The 17,540-nt window shown below is 36.2% G+C and overlaps 2 long non-coding RNA genes across 2 annotated transcripts; both read right to left on the reverse strand.

Moving 5' to 3' along the window:
• Positions 1 to 218: 218 nt before the first annotated feature.
• On the reverse strand, positions 219 to 1,244 carry LOC110724939. The gene is made up of 2 exons (XR_002512082.1): positions 864 to 1,244; positions 219 to 401 (listed from the first exon to the last, which is right to left on the reverse strand). It is a non-coding gene; the product is annotated as an uncharacterized LOC110724939 (long non-coding RNA).
• Positions 1,245 to 3,190: 1,946 nt separating this feature from the next.
• Positions 3,191 to 4,250, reverse strand: LOC110724940. Its single transcript, XR_002512083.1, has 2 exons — positions 3,844 to 4,250; positions 3,191 to 3,379 (listed from the first exon to the last, which is right to left on the reverse strand). It is a non-coding gene; the product is annotated as an uncharacterized LOC110724940 (long non-coding RNA).
• Positions 4,251 to 17,540: the final 13,290 nt, after the last annotated feature.

Here is a 17,540-nt window from a genome sequence, read left to right on the forward strand (position 1 = left end):
TATTAGAGATAGAGGGTCTGTTAAGTGGTACCGAATAGACCTACCATGTCAAATAACTGGTCTCTTTGTTCTCTTAGTTTTTTTTAAGAAAAAATTATAATATTTTTGTTTTTTATTTGGTACGATTTTAGAGGTATTTCATTTGATTTTTGAAAATTCTATTTAGAAATTGGCAAATTATTTATAAATTGTAAATTACACTTTAAGAGCACAGAAAATAGCAACGGATTAAATTAAAATTGATGCGAGATACAATAAAATCCAATATAAATTTGCAAAAAAAAAAATACGAATTTACTGAAATTTTACAATTACAATAACACCATACAACAACAAGGCTTGAATACTCCATTTCCAATCTCCTCTGTTTGAGAATTTTCTATGACGAAATCTTACAAACCCTGACAAAAAAAAAGACAAATTAATCTTGATTAATGAAATTGATATACGAAGTATAACAAAACAAATTCACTAACAAAACAATGTACTACATCCAAAACAATTATAACATAGTTAGTAAGTTACCCACTTGAGTATAATAAGACTTAATGGTGAAGAACGCCAACAAAAAAATACAACAATTAGCTCCGAAAACCTGACCCAAAATAGGACTATAACCAAAATTGAATATAAGATGTAATTAAGAGCCGCATCATATGTAATTCATAAAAAATACAAAAAAAAAATTGTATGTACTATTCATAACATTTAACTCATAAAATTTGTTCAATTAAATTGAGAAAATTCTGAAACGAATGAATGATAAGAAACTTTATATAAAATACAATTCAAAAGTTTAATAACAATCAAACCACAAATATAGAGACAATTTAAACTAAAAAATCAGTTTATAGATCGATTACCTTAATTTTAATCGGAATTTCAGTCATAAATTAGACAAAAATTCTTCATAATTTGCAGATCTATTATTGAACCGTCGACGAAACATATCAAATAGCTATTTTCTCAAAATTGGGAAAAAAAAAGAGGATAAAAAGCAAGCATGTATAAGAGGAGAGAAAGAGCCCATTTTACCATTCTTAGAATAAATGTAGTATTTCGATTTAATGGAGAAAAATGACAGAGCATTGATTCAATGGAGAAGGGAATTGAAGAGTTGACGGCGGCTTATTCATAAGGAAAAGACGAGGGTTTTAATTTGGGTTGGGCTTGGGAGGAGGTTTTGTAGAGAGAGAATAGGTGAATGCCAAGTAATGATGAAAATGAAATGGTCAGGACTCCAATTCTACTAGGAGGAGGCCAGGAGTAAGAGGAAAGCTAAGAGACCCGTGATATTTAGTCAACGGATCTTTCAATTCCCTTCTCTAATTAAAGGTGTGGGACCTAACAAAATAAGAGACCCGTTAGGATTTATAACTGGTCTCTCATTTCTCACTCTCTTTTTTTAATACACATAAGAGACCCGTTATAATTAATATTGGATCTTTTACATCAAACAGACCATGTTGGTTAAATATCGGGACTTTTATTGGGGGTCATTTTTCCAAGTTTTGTAGTAGTGCTAGTTGTGTTAATTTGTTAGGATAAGAAGTAATGTTATGATTTTAACAGTAGAGTAATTATAGGCCAAGAATTTTTTGTTTTTTTAGAATGAAGTACTACATGCTCGGTTCTTAAGGCACCAAAATGATATAGTTATATGTTGTGTAGTTAGATAACAGCTACATGCAAAAAATATCCAAGCTGGCAATCCTTATATCAAACATTATAGCAAATATTACTATAGCATGTATCATTCCTTGGTGGAAATCCATCAATTCTTGAAGTGCAATGTTGACTGTTGTTGAATTATGATCAGCTTTGTTGATGAATGCTAAGTTCATAACCATATTTAGATTTTGGAAATCTGTAACCTGCTATTAATAATAATGTGTTTTTTTAGTTATTAAATATTGTTTAAGGTTAAGTTTGAATTGAACTATTTACAATGTCATTGACTCAATTTGAATTTAGGTTAACATATCTGTATTTTAAAGTTTCTGTTGTCGATTATCGATTGTAAATTTTGGTTTAGGATTTGAGTTTTAGTCACCATTATTTAAGATTTGTGGATAGGGTTTAAGGTTTGAAATTGCTTTAATAAACAAGCGTCTAGGATTAGAGTATAGGCTCTAATAAACAATGTATGGTAAATTGGCATTATTTTAGGAATAATATCATCTACGTTGAACATATATGATATTACATCAAACTAGGTTAACCTAGGTTTATTTATCATACAAAATTACTAATCAAACCATTCATTAGTACAATATAGGATTTATCGGTCGTATTAATAATGGCTTGGGGTTTAATATTTAGGGTTTAGGGTTATCGATGTTGAACATATATGTTATCACATCAAACAAGGTTGAATTCTTATAAAACTAATAAGATTTACAATTTTTAAGGGTTTAATGACCAAACAACATTACCTAGGGTTACTTAATCGTTTACTGTTGGTTTAGGGTTTAAGATTTATGTTGTAGTGAAATTCTGTTATTAGTACTGATTTACGTTTAACGGTTTAGGGTATCGGAGGTAGGGTTTAAAATGTCATTAACCAAATTAGAATTTAATCAATCGAAAGATACAATCTAGGGTTAATCGATCGTATTAATAGTTGTTGTGGGTTTAAGATTTATGTTGTATTAAAATTGTCTTATAAACTCTAATTTAAGTTTTATGGTTTAGGATTAAGGGTATCGGGGTTAGGGTTTAGGGATTATAACTTAGGTTTTAGGGTTTATGGTCTAGGGTTTAGAGGGATTATGACTTAGGGTTTAGGGTTTATGGTCTAGGGTTTAGGGTCTAGGGTTCATGGTTTAGGGTTTAGGGTTAGGGTCTAGGGTTTACGGTTTAGGGTAGACCCGTCATTAGTGGGGGTCTGTTTTTGATGACAAAGAGACCCGTTGTAAGTGATGTCAGGTCTGTTACATGAGTTATAAATTTAATAAGTTTGAAGAAAAAGAAACCTGGTATTAGAGATAGAGGTTCTGTTAAGTGGTACCGAATAGACCTATCATGTCAAATAACTGGTCTCTTTGTTCTCTTAGTTTTTTTTAAGAAAAAATTATAACATTTTTGTTTTTTATTTGGCACGATTTTAGAGGTATTTCATTTGATTTTTGAAAATTTTATTTAGAAATTGGCAAATTATTTATAAATTGTAAATTACACTTAAAGAGCACAGAAAATAGCAACGGATTAAATTAAAATTGATGCGAGATACAATAAAATCCAATATAAATTTGCAAAAAAAAAATACGAATTTACTGAAATTTTACAATTACAATAACACCATACAACAACAAGGCTTGAATACTCCATTTCCAATCTCCTCTGTTTGAGAATTTTCTATGACGAAATCTTACAAACCCTGACAAAATAAAAAAGACAAATTAATCTTGATTAATGAAATTGATATACGAAGTAAAACAAAACAAATTCACTAACAAAACAATATATTACATCCAAAACAATTATAACATAGTTAGTAAGTTACCCACTTGAGTATAATAAGACTTAATGGTGAAGAACGCCAACAAAAAAATACAACAATTAGCTCCGAAAACCTGACCCGAAATAGGACTATAACCAAAATTGAATATAAGATGTAATTAAGAGCCGCATCATATGTAATTCATAAAAAATACAAAAAAAAAATTGTATGTACTTTTCATAACATTTAACTCATAAAATTTGTTCAATTAAATTGAGAAAATTCTGAAACGAATGAATGATAAGAAACTTTATATAAAATACAATTCAAAAGTTTAATAACAATCAAACCACAAATATAGAGACAATTTAAACTAAAAAATCAGTTTATAGATCGATTACCTTAATTTTAATCAGAATTTCAGTCATAAATTAGACAAAAATTCTTCATAATTTGCAGATCTATTATTGAACCGTCGACGAAACATATCAAATAGCTATTTTCTCAAAATTGGGAAAAAAAAGAGGATAAAAAGCAAGCATGTATAAGAGGAGAGAAAGAGCCCATTTTACCATTCTTAGAATAAATGTAGTATTTCGATTTAATGGAGAAAAATGACAGAGCATTGATTCAATGGAGAAGGGAATTGAAGAGTTGACGGCGGCTTATTCATAAGGAAAAGACGAGGGTTTTAATTTGGGTTGGGCTTGGGAGGAGGTTTTGTAGAGAGAGAATAGGTGAATGCCAAGTAATGATGAAAATGAAATGGTCAGGACTCCAATTCTACTAGGAGGAGGCCTGGAGTAAGAGAAAAGCTAAGAGACCCTTGATATTAGTCAACGGATCTTTCAATTCCCTTCTCTAATTAAAGGTGTGGGACCTAACAAAATAAGAGACCCGTTAGGATTTATAACTGGTCTCTCATTTCTCACTCTCTTTTTTTAATACACATAAGAGACCCGTTATAATTAATATTGGATCTTTTACATCAAACAGACCATTTTGGTTAAATATGTGGTCTTTTATTGGGGGTCATTTTTCCAAGTTTTGTAGTAGTGCTAGTTGTGTTAATTTGTTAGGATAAGAAGTAATGTTATGATTTTAACAGTAGAGTAATTATAGGCCAAGAATTTTTTGTTTTTTTAGAATGAAGTACTACATGCTCGGTTCTTAAGGCACCAAAATGATATAGTTATATGTTGTGTAGTTAGATAGCAGCTACATGCAAAAAATATCCAAGCTGGCAATCCTTATATCAAACATTATAGCAAATATTACTATAGCATGATCATTCCTTGGTGGCAATCCATCAATTCTTGAAGTGCAATGTTGACTGTTGTTGAATTATGATCAGCTTTGTTGATGAATGCTAAGTTCATAACCATATTTAGATTTTGGAAATCTGTAATCTGCTATTAATAATAATGTGTTTTTTTAGTTATTAAATATTGTTTAAGGTTAAGTTTGAATTGAACTATTTACAATGTCATTGACTCAATTTGAATTTAGGTTAACATATCTGTATTTTAAAGTTTCTGTTATCGATTATCGATTGTAAATTTTGGTTTAGGATTTGGGTTTTAGTTACCATTAGTTAAGATTTGCGGATAGGGTTTAAGGTTTGAAATTGCTTTAATAAACAAGCGTCTAGGGTTAGAGTATAGGCTCTAATAAACAATGTATGGTAAATTGGCATTATTTTAGGAATAATATCATCTACGTTGAACATATATGATATTACATCAAACTAGGTTAACCTAGGTTTATTTATCATACAAAATTACTAATCAAACCATTCATTAGTACAATATAGGATTTATCGGTCGTATTAATAATGGCTTGGGGTTTAATATTTAGGGTTTAGGGTTATCGATGTTGAACATATATGTTATCACATCAAACAAGGTTGAATTCTTATAAAACTAATAAGATTTACAATTTTTAAGGGTTTAATGACCAAAAAACATTACCTAGGGTTAATTGATCGTTTTACTGTTGGTTTAGGGTTTAAGATTTATGTTGTAGTGAAATTATGTTATTAGTACTGATTTACGTTTAACGGTTTAGGGTATCGGAGGTAGGGTTTAAAATGTCATTAACCAAATTAGAATTTAATCAATCGAAAGATACAATCTAGGGTTAATCGATCGTATTAATAGTTGTTGTGGGTTTAAGATTTATGTTGTATTAAAATTGTCTTATAAACTCTAATTTAATTTTTATGGTTTAGGATTAAGGGTATCGGGGTTAGGGTTTAGGGATTATAACTTAGGGTTTAGGGTTTATGGTCTAGGGTTTAGAGGGATTATGACTTAGGGTTTAGGGTTTATGGTCTAGGGTTTAGGGTCTAGGGTTCATGGTTTAGGGTTTAGGGTTAGGGTCTAGGGTTTACGGTTTAGGGCTAAGGGTTTAGGGTCTAGGGTTCATGGGTTAGAGTTTGCGATTTAGGGTTTACGGTTTACGGTTAAGGGTTAAGGGGTTAGGGTTAGGGTTTTGGGTTTAGGTTTAGGGTTAAGAGTAGGATTGTAAATAAAAGATTAAGAGGTTGTGAATAACATCTTTGGTTTCCATGTGTGTGGATGACATTTTTAAAAAGATAACAAACTAACAAGTATATAGAGCCCATTATGTACTCTTCAATGAAAACTTGAGAAACTCAAATTCCTCAAGACAAATTTAAAAATGAATACAATTCCAAATTCCATTTATTCACAACTTGCAAAATTACAAATAGGAAAAATTAATCCACAAAGCCTGAAATTTCACCCTTCTTATTAAACAATGTATTTTGTTCCTGTTTTTCCTACCAATGAACCCGAATTGGATTTTAATTCAACGACATATTTCTTTGACGACACAGACTTATCCATGATTAATCAATGTCCAGTAAGCATGTTAGTAAATGAATTGTGCGGTACCTCATAAATAGGTGTTATGTACGCGTCACAAAACCGAGTTATGAAATTGTCAGCTACCGACAAGCACCAACCCACCTATATGCCTGTTCTCAGGGATATGGTAGCGTATGGACGAAGGGATGGCTCCTTTTTCATAAGATGGTATTTCAATTAAATCCCTGAGTTAATGCCAGATTTCATACTAAGGGATTTAGTCCATGTGTTTGAAAGGAATGGTGTCCTTCGAATTATTAGCTTCCAAAACATGAAAAACATCCTCCACATCTGTGCTTAGGGTTTCCATGGCTTCACAAAACAAATCTTTTTTTCTCCTTTGGGACCCAAAGCCATCCAAACACCCAAACTTTCAAGCCCTCTTGTAACACCCAAATCAAAACCAAAGCCTCCACGTCCTACCAAAAACAGGGTCACCAAACGTTTCCCTTGGAAGCAGCTAAGTTTAAGTCCAGGGTATATATGGAGCTTGAATCATAATGCCTCAATGAGGATAATGGAACATGCACCAACCTACCAGCCTTCCCCCGTCGCTAAAGCCAAAGTAATGCAAAAATTGGCTAATGGCTTGGCAATCGTCCAGGCACTGAAAGCAAACAATGTTGGTGTTGTAGATTGGAATGCAGGTCCTGTGGTTGAGCAAGATGTGATGCAACATGGAGTCGAGGAAGAAGGAGTTGTTAACTGCCACACAACTATTGTGAAGAGTAAACAATGATATGACCTAAGAGTTGTTTATGAGGTGAGGGATGATAAAACGTTTGAAGCCATATATGGTGATTATGCTTCCCGTTTTGATTTGTCATCCCCGGAGATTATTCTGAAGAAACAAGAAAGGATAATCGCACCAACGGCTACCGCTGCTAGTGCTGGAATCCGTATCGGGGACATAATTTCTGTCCATGGAGTGGTAAAATGAATTTCTTAGTTTGTTTGTTTATCTTTAGCTATTATTTTCTTAATGTTTAGGAAGATGTTTACATATTTTTTGTGAAAATAAATGGTAATTATTTTTTTTATACAATGTTTAAAGGATGTTTAAGTTCTTCTACATCAAGAACACTTGTACTCCTCCGCAAGAGGTGAGGGTGTATGGGAAGCTGACAAGGGAATTAAACACGTCGTCAAATGTCTATCCCTAGATCAAATACAATTTATACAACCTAAACAAAACTAATATGAGTGTAAGGCAAACATACTCGTAAGGCAAACATAGGGGTTAAACCACAGGGAACAGATAAACACTACAAAATGCTATCAATAATTAAGCTAGTCTGGAATAAGGGAAGTAAACTAAGTCTAAACATACTAAAACTAGAAGTAAAAAACTAAGGGAAATGGTCTAGGAAAAGCAATCGCTCAAGCATAAACAAAGGCATAGAAGTTGAATTAGTTATGAACTAAACATGCTCGAATATCGATATAAGAGGTCCAATATAGCCACATGTCAAGGTTCATTGGCTTCTCCTAACATAGCCTTTATGCTTCCACATTAGAACCATATACTAGGGGGTGCTATCAAATAACAATCGACACAAATGAATCTTGCTAGGTCCGCTATCGCATCTTCTAACAATAATTCACTCCCAATCAACTAACAACATGCATTTTGCAAGAAGATCAAAGAACAATCAAGCATGTAAAGACTTTAATCACAAATAAATCAACTTTAAACCCTAGAATATGCTCAAGATCCAACTACACCACAACCATCCCCTCAGTGGAGAAATTACCCCACTAACCATGCCAACAACAAGATTAATAAACAAATAACCAAGCATCAACAAGACTAATAAGCAATACTAACAACAAAAACAATAATAAAAAGAAAGCAATGAAAATAGAGGAGAAAGAGTTAGATATTCTCATTGATTGAAGGTGAAAGTCTACAAGCAAGATGATCAATCTTCCTTTTCAAGATTCATGCTGAACAAAGGTGAAATCCTCACTTTCTCTGTGTAAACTACTCTAATCCTAAGCTAAACCTAGAGAGAGAAGCTTTCCTAAAACTAGAGAAAAAGATATAATAATATGACGAAGTCATGTAAAAAACAAACCTCCAATATAAATGGAATCGCGCGAAAGCGCAGAACAGCGCTCGATGTGTGCCCTTGCACAAAACTGTGCGCCCGCGCAAGGCATATGCGCGCCTGCACAACGGGTTACGCGCCCGGGCCTTCGTGGGTTGCGGCTTGCTGGTTAAGTTGTGCGCCCGCGCGCCTTGGGGGTGCGTCCACGCAAAGGATTGTGCGCCTGCGCACAGGACACGCACAACCCGCGCAAAGCTCTCTACCTCGATTATAAAATTTACTTCCTTCCGCGCGGATTCTGACACGGCTGCGCGCCCGCGCACTAAGGTCGCGCTCTCATGCACGTTTTGCGGTCCCTAACACCTTGCTTCTTCGATTCTACTCTCGTGCTTACTTGTCTTCATCTTTGCAATCCAAGAGTTCAAATACCTAAGCACAAGCATCAAGGGAAGTAATAAGGTATAGGCAACAGTGAAAAGACGCAATAAAAGGAAGCATTTAAGCATATACGTGATTTCATTAAAAACACATCGAGACGTGTATGAACGCATTATTTGAACAAAACAACTACAAAACACCATAAGACAAGCTAAAACAAAGCATGAACACTACTCTAAGAGTGACATAAATGTTACTCATCAAATTCCCCCAAGCTAAACCTTTGCCCATCCTCGAGAAAAGCTAGAGAAAAAGAGAATAAGATGAAATTATTCAAAGCAAAAGAAACAAAATAAAAACAAAGAGAAAGAATGTACACTAACTCACTGCCGTAGGAATCACGATCCATTTAGCGTATGCATCAATTCCTTTAAACCCCCATGTCGCCAAAGAGAACGAGTAAGCTCTCGTGAGGTTTTCCTGAGAGGTTTAACCCACAACTCTTGGCAACCCAAGCAAGGCAAATAAAAACAAAAGAAAACAAATGGACTTAAATGGACAAAGAGATAGATACAAGCACCAATGAATGCGAAACTTTCTAAATAGACAAATGTATGAACATTCCAAGATGTCAATGGTTGATTGAAAGATAAACTATGCTAAGCATAGAGAACTCTAACATGCTCCACTCCCCCCGCATTCTATACATTCTTACCGCGTTCCCTCATCTAGATTCAAATCCACCCTTCAAGGTAGCGTCTCATGACTCCACGAAGGAGCCGGAACAAAGGTAAAACAATACAAAATAGGGAAATCCAACATCTTACCAAGTCATTCCTTCTCCATATGCTTGAATTCTAGCTCCCTCCACCGACTAGTGACTCAACTAATCCAAGTCAAAAGGACTTTAAAAGGGGTTGTAACGTAGGCTAGGGGTAAAGGTGAGGAAAAATTTAAAAATTTTGGTGGTATCTCCTAAGTGAAGCAAAAGAGCGACCGTCTCTCAAAAACAAACTCGAAATCACCAAAACATCAAATAAAAATGCCAAACTATCATCTTCCCCAAGCTTATTCATCAAACACTCTAAACACAAAGTAAGAACCACTCCCCTAAGCTTGAACGGAGTGTTGTCCTCAATGCTCAATCTAAAGAGAAACGATCACAACTAAAAATGGTTTTATTGACCCCCTTTTTTTTCTTGTTTTTTCTTTTTTTTTAATGCACTTTTCTCATCTTTTTTTTTTGTGGTCTTTTCTTTTTTCTGTTCTTGTAGCATTTGCTAATTAACTAAATATACAAAATTCAACCTTGTCACACACTTTGAACTTAAACCAACTTGAAGTCACTTTCATCATCAAAACCAACATCCAACCAAAATTTGCTTCACAAAACTAAGGGTAAAGGTCGTAAGGCTTGTAATGAGGCTAGTAACCAAGAAAGGAAATGAGCTCAAAGGGGTAGCAAGAGGATGAATGCAAATGACAAAAAGAATGTAACAAAATAAAAGGAACATAAAAGAAAATAAAAACGTGCCTTTGTCGTCCATAGATTTAGTTCGGTTGCGATCTTGGGCACCTAGACGTTAAGTTCTCAATCTAAGCATGCCTTGGTAAGGATCATGTAACACCCCAATAATTCTCTCTTTAAACCTGTGAGGACCCTGAACAATATTCAAGAGAATTACTGGTGTGCTACTGCCACGAGTTCAAACATTAAGGCTTTATCAGAAAATAGACGCGAAAAAATCAGTTATATAAATAAGTTTTAAAACCAACGAATGAAACCAAATTAAGTGTTACAAGTTGGAACCATTAAGGCCCTTATCCAAAACCCAACAAAAGTAGCAAATAAATAAAACCAGAGTTTAAATAAATTCAAACTTATGAAAAGAAATAAACTGCGAATAATAACCAACTCTCCACTCAAAATCCCACAACCCTGATGTGAATGCTGCATGTGGAAGAACCTGTGGTTAATCTGCTCCCCAATATTACAAGTGTAAAAATGGGATTGTCACAGGGTCATTGAATGGCGAAGGCCATGACCAAAGAAAGACACACACAAAAGCACGCAATCAGCAAAGCTGAGTACATACAAGCTGCGAAATAAATTAAGAAATCCCTAACATGCTACTAATAATCAAACATCATGCATCATTAAACTATAGACTCAACACACGACTCAACTATCAATTTTATTAAGTCTTCACTAGTTGATAGTAGCTACCTTATTTATTTATTTAATTGGACTAAGCAATAGACAAGGTTGTCCAACCCATGCTCCATTTGGAACATCATTAAAAGAAAAACCTCATGCCTCCTTTCGAAAACATCAATAAACATCTAATGACCACGGGCGCGACTCCATGACCATAGTTAGTATGAGATCTCATCTAACTACTAGTTTTGAAAATTATTAGAAATAAAAGATTCGTAGATCAGACGGCCTTGAGAAAAGTGCACGTTTAATACCCCGTGTACCCCATCCCCTGATTGTCAGGACTCCAGATGTGCACAAATCTAGAGTTTTATTACTCATCCATCTTGCACTTTATGTGATTTACAAGTTTAAACTTGGTGATGACTCATTTGCAAACAATACAATCAATCCATTTTCATTTCAATAAAGTAAAGCAAACTTACAAATTTTAATTCTTAATTTATTAGTGACAAGCAACATTTATTATTAAATCCTTTAACTACCTCGGTGTATAAACATCTTGAGTGCATAAGGCACCCCACAAACTTAACCTCGCCATATAAGACTTAAATTCTTCCTTTACTCATTCTGTTTCCATAATCATGAATGAGTAATAAATTAATCATTTCACCAATCACAAACCTTTGCCTCCAAGCGCACCTTGCATAATTAGAGCATAAACAATACTTGCAATATAGAATAGTGCACGTCATTCAAAAATTAACAATGTATAACCAAACAATTTAACCCAGTCATCCCTATACATGATACTAAGTTCTCAATCCGTCCTTAAACATGCACCTAAAAGCAAGGTTTTGTAACTCGTACGTACCTTGAATATACGAGTTGGTATGCCACTTTACTATTCAAACTTAATCCTAAAACCATAATTTCTCCAAAACTATTCAAACTTTTGTATTTATATTGCTGTAACTTGCTTGATCCTCAACATGTATACTCAACAAACTGAACTTAATATTCAATAAACTCGTCTTTGGCTAAAGTTTACATACTTTAATAGCATGCAAACATAATATTATTATGCAATAACGAGAAAAATCATGAAAAAATAAGCAATAAGTAGCATAATGAGGTAAAAAGCGCGGAATTACATCGCATTCTACCCCTCTTAAAGAAAAGAGTTACGCCCCCGTAACTTACCTCATCAAATAACTCAGAATACTTCCGTTTTCATCTCTTCTTTTGTAAAGACTTATTCCTAACTTGTTTTTCTTCGAAATCCACAAATTTTCATTATCAGCCTCCTAACTCCTCGAGTATGCTAAAAAATCATTAATAAAAACAAAATTTTGTTGAAATACTCATGGAACATTCGATTCATCAAAGCTAACAGATTGCTAGAGAATGGGTGAACCCAAAAAGCAAGACTATAAACTCATAGTGCTTAACTCTAGCCCTAAAATCAGTTTTAGGTATTTCTTACCATATACTCTTAATCGATTGTTCCTCAATTACAAGTAAGTACTTGAAAACACACTAGATTGCATCACTTGATCAAACCAATTAATGATCTTCGTCAGTAGATACTTATTCTTCATGGTCATCTTTTTTTTTAGGACACAACAAAAGAATAAAAGACATCTTTACTTACAAGTTATGAAAACTATAACACAAAGCTAATCCCAAAACCCCAAAACTATTTAGTTTCCAAAGCGCTTGTTAGACACAGTTCTCCCTAATGGACTCCTCAAGATGTTTTCTTCGCAAAAATTGATAGATACACTTCTCTTTAAATTGGTTTCCAAATTATATCCACTAATGTTAACCGTATCTCGAATCGTATCTCCATTGTCTTTTCGCCAAATATTTTCTCCTCATCTTCTCATAGCAATTCAAATTAAAGCAACAAAAACTCATCTTTCACTATCCAGTTCTATAAAAACAGGGTCTCCACTCTCCTTAAAGTATGGTAGCTTGACTAGAGCAAAATTTAAGTAGATCAATGCAGTTTTGGTCTAAACTATGAACAAGTAGCGAATATTGTCAATTAAAGCATTAATATTAGCCATTCACCCCTTTGCATAAAATTGGTAAAAATACCCACTTATCGCAACCATTGTCGCACTTTCACCCCTACTTCACACTTTTAAAAGAAATGAAAACAAAATAAAATAAAGTTAATCAACCATACACATATACATGACAAAAGAATAATAAAATAGTTCCCTTAGTTTCCAGCAAGATTTGAAGCGTAACGTATAAAAGAACAAATATGTTGAAAGGGTATTAAACTCATTGTAGCTCAACATGTATTTAACTAGAAATAAAACATTAGATGCTCTTATTAAACCAAAAGAAAAAATTCTGATTGCAGTCACTTACTTCATAATTAACATCACTCAAAGCCTTAATCCATGAATGAGGTCGATTGCACGAAACATATGCAATTATTTCATATAGTCATCCACAAAAATCTTCTTGCACCATCTCTTACTATTAAATATTTCATTACAAATCAATTTGCCCTATATCTTTCTGAACTCCTTTCAACAAATCATTTTCGGTATTCCTCCACCTCGTTTAAGATCTCCATGATCCAACTCTTCAACTAAGTACCAGTCCATTATCTAAATTCTCCCTTAGTTTGCAATACTTACAACATCCATTTTCTTTTAAATAAGCTTTAATTTTTTCTTATAAAAAAATATTTAATTGACTCCAAATAGACTCCCCACATGGGATGACATCAAATTATTATTAAACGTCTCATTATAATTCCTTAATATAGTTCTCATCTTTATCGTTTACCTATCATCTATATACGAATGGATCCTAGTTTGACTCACTCGATCTTACATTAATAGTTATTAGCATGCCCGATAAGTTATTTTCCCACTTCCCTAACGTAACTCAATTCCTTCATAAACATATTCTATAAAAATTCCCAAGTAAAACTTGTTCACTAAACATTGTTTCACGTACATAACCATTTGAAATACAAAATTAACTTAAACAAGTGTTCAACCCAATATTTCATCAATTCGTCAATTTTAAAGTATATTCCACAATAAAAATTATAAGGTTTCTCAAATAGATACTCATAAGAAACAAGGTTTGGATGAAATGTCAAATAAAAGATAGAAATATCCTACCAACAACCCCCTAAAAAATAAATAGCATCATTAAATAGCTACAAATCAAAACTCACATAATTACATGCTTCACATACCACATAATGATCAATCACAGATATTACATTGCACAAATCATCCCACATAACACATATATAATTTAAATCCCTAGCATAAATCACTTCACTCAACATTAAATAACATAAAAGCTGAATACAATGCACATAGAAAGAATTCATCAACTTATATGCCCATCCTAAGGCTACCCAAAACTAACCGATAAAATGACACAAATAGTACCCAAGTTAAAAGAGTATTGATTAGGGGATTTTGCTCCCACCAATCGGATGCGCCACGTGGGCCAATCAGGTCCTGCCAAGTGTCCTCTAGTAGGAACTGTCAGGGCCTGCCACGTGGCACACGCCTATTCGTCCACTCTGGACCTATTATGTCATGACACGTGGCATCCTCCATGCCTAATGGAGAAACCGGCCACCTAGGCCCAACTTCCAAGGGAAGCCCAATCAGCCCTAGGTTAACCTAAACCTAGGATTGGCACGTTTTCCAAGGTTATAAATACCTCCCTTAATCCTCATTAAGGGGGATTACGCACATTAAACACTCTCACCTAGAGAGACCCAATCACTTTTATTTCCGCATTAATTACTCCTTAATCAAGTACTAACTTGACCGTCGGAGGCGGATCTCCAATCATCCGGAGCATCCGTTTGTTTTGCAGGTACAGGTGTCCGGTTCCAGTCTCGGAATTGTAACTCTCCCGCAGGACATCAGAAAACCCCGAAACATTTTGGCGCCGTCTGTGGGGAGAGTACTTCTGAGATGGCATCCACGTCTGTACCGACTCCTGAAGAGAGGCGTCCCCTAGACGACCCTCAAGTTCAGTCGGACCATGATATTGAGAATGAATTTGAAGTTGAAGCTCACACAGCTTCAGACGGGACCCTAAGGGCCCGACGCACCCGTCATACCGAAAGGAGGGAACGGGAACATCTTCAAACTAGACTCAGTGATCCAGCAGGCGCACCGCCTGTTCAGCAGCAGCCGGCTGATGGGTCTGCTCCCATTACAAGGAACGAACTCATGACCTTCATGAGGGGCTTCAAGGGAGAGATTCAAGAGTTTCTCAACAAGAAGCCTGCTCTGGCCAAGGAACAGTCGGCTAAGAAACCTTCCACTTCAGGGAAGAGGAAGCCAGTTCAAGGGCGTGAGGCGACCCCTCATCCTAACTCTAGGAAGTGGGAGCCGCCTGCCCTTGATTTCACAAAGTACCGCTTTCCTACTCCAGGAAAGAGGAAACCTGTTCGTCATATTCAGGCGGACGGGTCGAAGAAAACATACACAGATGCTCGGCTATTGCTAGAGCAGAAGAAGAATGACCGATTGTCAGAATCGGCCTCTACTTCAGACTTCCAAGACAGTCTACGCAATACCTCGATGAAGTATACTCAGTCGTATCATGAGAGTCAGTCAGGCGGCACCTCCCGTCAGTCCGGCTTTCATAGTGACCAGGCGGTACCAAACTTACCATTTGTACCGCAACAACAATATTTTTTGCAGCCACCTCTGTTTGGTGGGCATGCAGCAAAGAATGTCCAACCTATGGACTGGCAGCTACGGTTGCTTAGACTTGGGGAACAGCCGTCGGCCTTCTCCAAGGAAATTGCTGAAGCCGCTCAGCCGGCCAAAGTGAAAAAAGTATTAGTAGGCGCCTATGACGGCACTACTAACCCAGAAGACCATTTGATGGCATTCACCAACCTGATGTACCTTCAAGGGTTGGATGATCCCACTTGGTGCAAGTGTTCCCCAGCGACTCTCAAAGGAATCGCACAACAATGGTTCGGCAACCTGCCGACTGGTTGTGTGAATAACTTCAGGACGCTTTCTTACTTATTCACCTCCAACTTTGCCATGAACATCCCTGCGAAGAAGACGACCCTTGATTTAGTACAAAACAATAACGCTCTCTTGAAGATCCCTGATGTACCTTCAAGGGTTGGATGATCCCACTTGGTGCAAGTGTTTCCCAGCGACTCTCAAAGGAATCGCACAACAATGGTTCGGCAACCTGCCGACTGGTTGTGTGAATAACTTCAGGACGCTTTCTTACTTATTCACCTCCAACTTTGCCATGAACATCCATGCGAAGAAGGAAGGGCTTCGTTCTTACATCAGGCGGTTTAACCTGATGAGAATACAGATTCAGGGGTTACCGGACGAGGTAGCCTATACTGACTTTTTCGGAGGCCTCAAAGACGGATCGACATTCAAATTTGATTTGGTCCGAAAGAGGGTGGCGACTCTTCAAGAGGCCTTGATTGAAGCAGAAGCCTATATACAGGCGAGTGATCTTTGTAGTACAAAACAATCGGACGGGAAAAGGTTCGACAAAAAAGAAGGGCGACAGAAACAGTTGTCGAACAAAGATGAGAAGAAAAGAAAAGAGGTCTGGGCGGCTGATTCCTCTAAACAGCCGGCCCAGAAGAAGAAAAAAGAATTCAAACCATACTCCCCAAAGTATGCGTTTAACAAGGATAGCCAAGCTATCCTAAAGGAAATCAAGGGACGGATCTCAATTGAGAAGCCGGTCCCCATGAAGGGTTCTGCAAGCAACCGGAACCAAGAAAAATTATGTGATTATCATGAAGATGTTGGTCATCACACCAACGAATGCATCAGTCTCATGCGGTATTTGGACCGCCTGGTTGAGCAGGGCAATCTTGACACTTATGTCAAGAAATCTACGGGGAACACTTCCTCGAAAAAGCAGTCGGCCAAAAAGAGTCAACATGCCGACAGCTCTGATACAGATGATGCAGTTGTCTACACCATTGCAGGCGGCTTCGCAGGAGGCGGTCCCACTATTAGGGGCAACAGAGACAATATCAGGCGGCTAGATGTAAATTCCGTTCACCAAGAACGGTCCTCCAAATATTCATTTCCTGAGATTGTCATCACTGAAGAAGATCTAGGAGGGGTAAGGGGGCCGCATGACGACCCTATCGTTATTGAGTGTAAAGTGGCCAACCAGAGAGTTGGCCGAATCCTTATAGATACTGGAAGCTCCTCAGATCTTATTAGTAGCAAATGTCTGTCAAAATTAAAATATCAGACTGATTGCATACATCCGGCATCCCACCCTTTAGTAGGGTTTGGGGGAGGAGTCGCCCACCTAGTGGGACGAGTGGATTTACCCATCCGCCTGGGTGAAAAAGGGGAAGGACGACACATGGTAGTCCGGTTCCTGGTAGTAGAAGAACTCTCAGCCTACAACATGATTCTGGGACGACCAACCTTGAATAATTCCAAGGCTGTTATAATCCCATCTCTTATGTTGCTCAAGTTTGAGAGGGATAATGGAACAGTCGGGTCCCTAAGGGAGATCAGAGGATGGCCCGAGAGTGCTATCTCTCGGATATCAAGCCCACTGTTATGACCGCAGGGTCAAGTGGTGGAAAAACAGAC

The sequence above is a fragment of the Chenopodium quinoa genome, unplaced genomic scaffold (assembly GCF_001683475.1).
Source record: "Chenopodium quinoa cultivar QQ74 unplaced genomic scaffold, ASM168347v1, whole genome shotgun sequence".
NCBI lineage: Eukaryota > Viridiplantae > Streptophyta > Magnoliopsida > Caryophyllales > Amaranthaceae > Chenopodium > Chenopodium quinoa.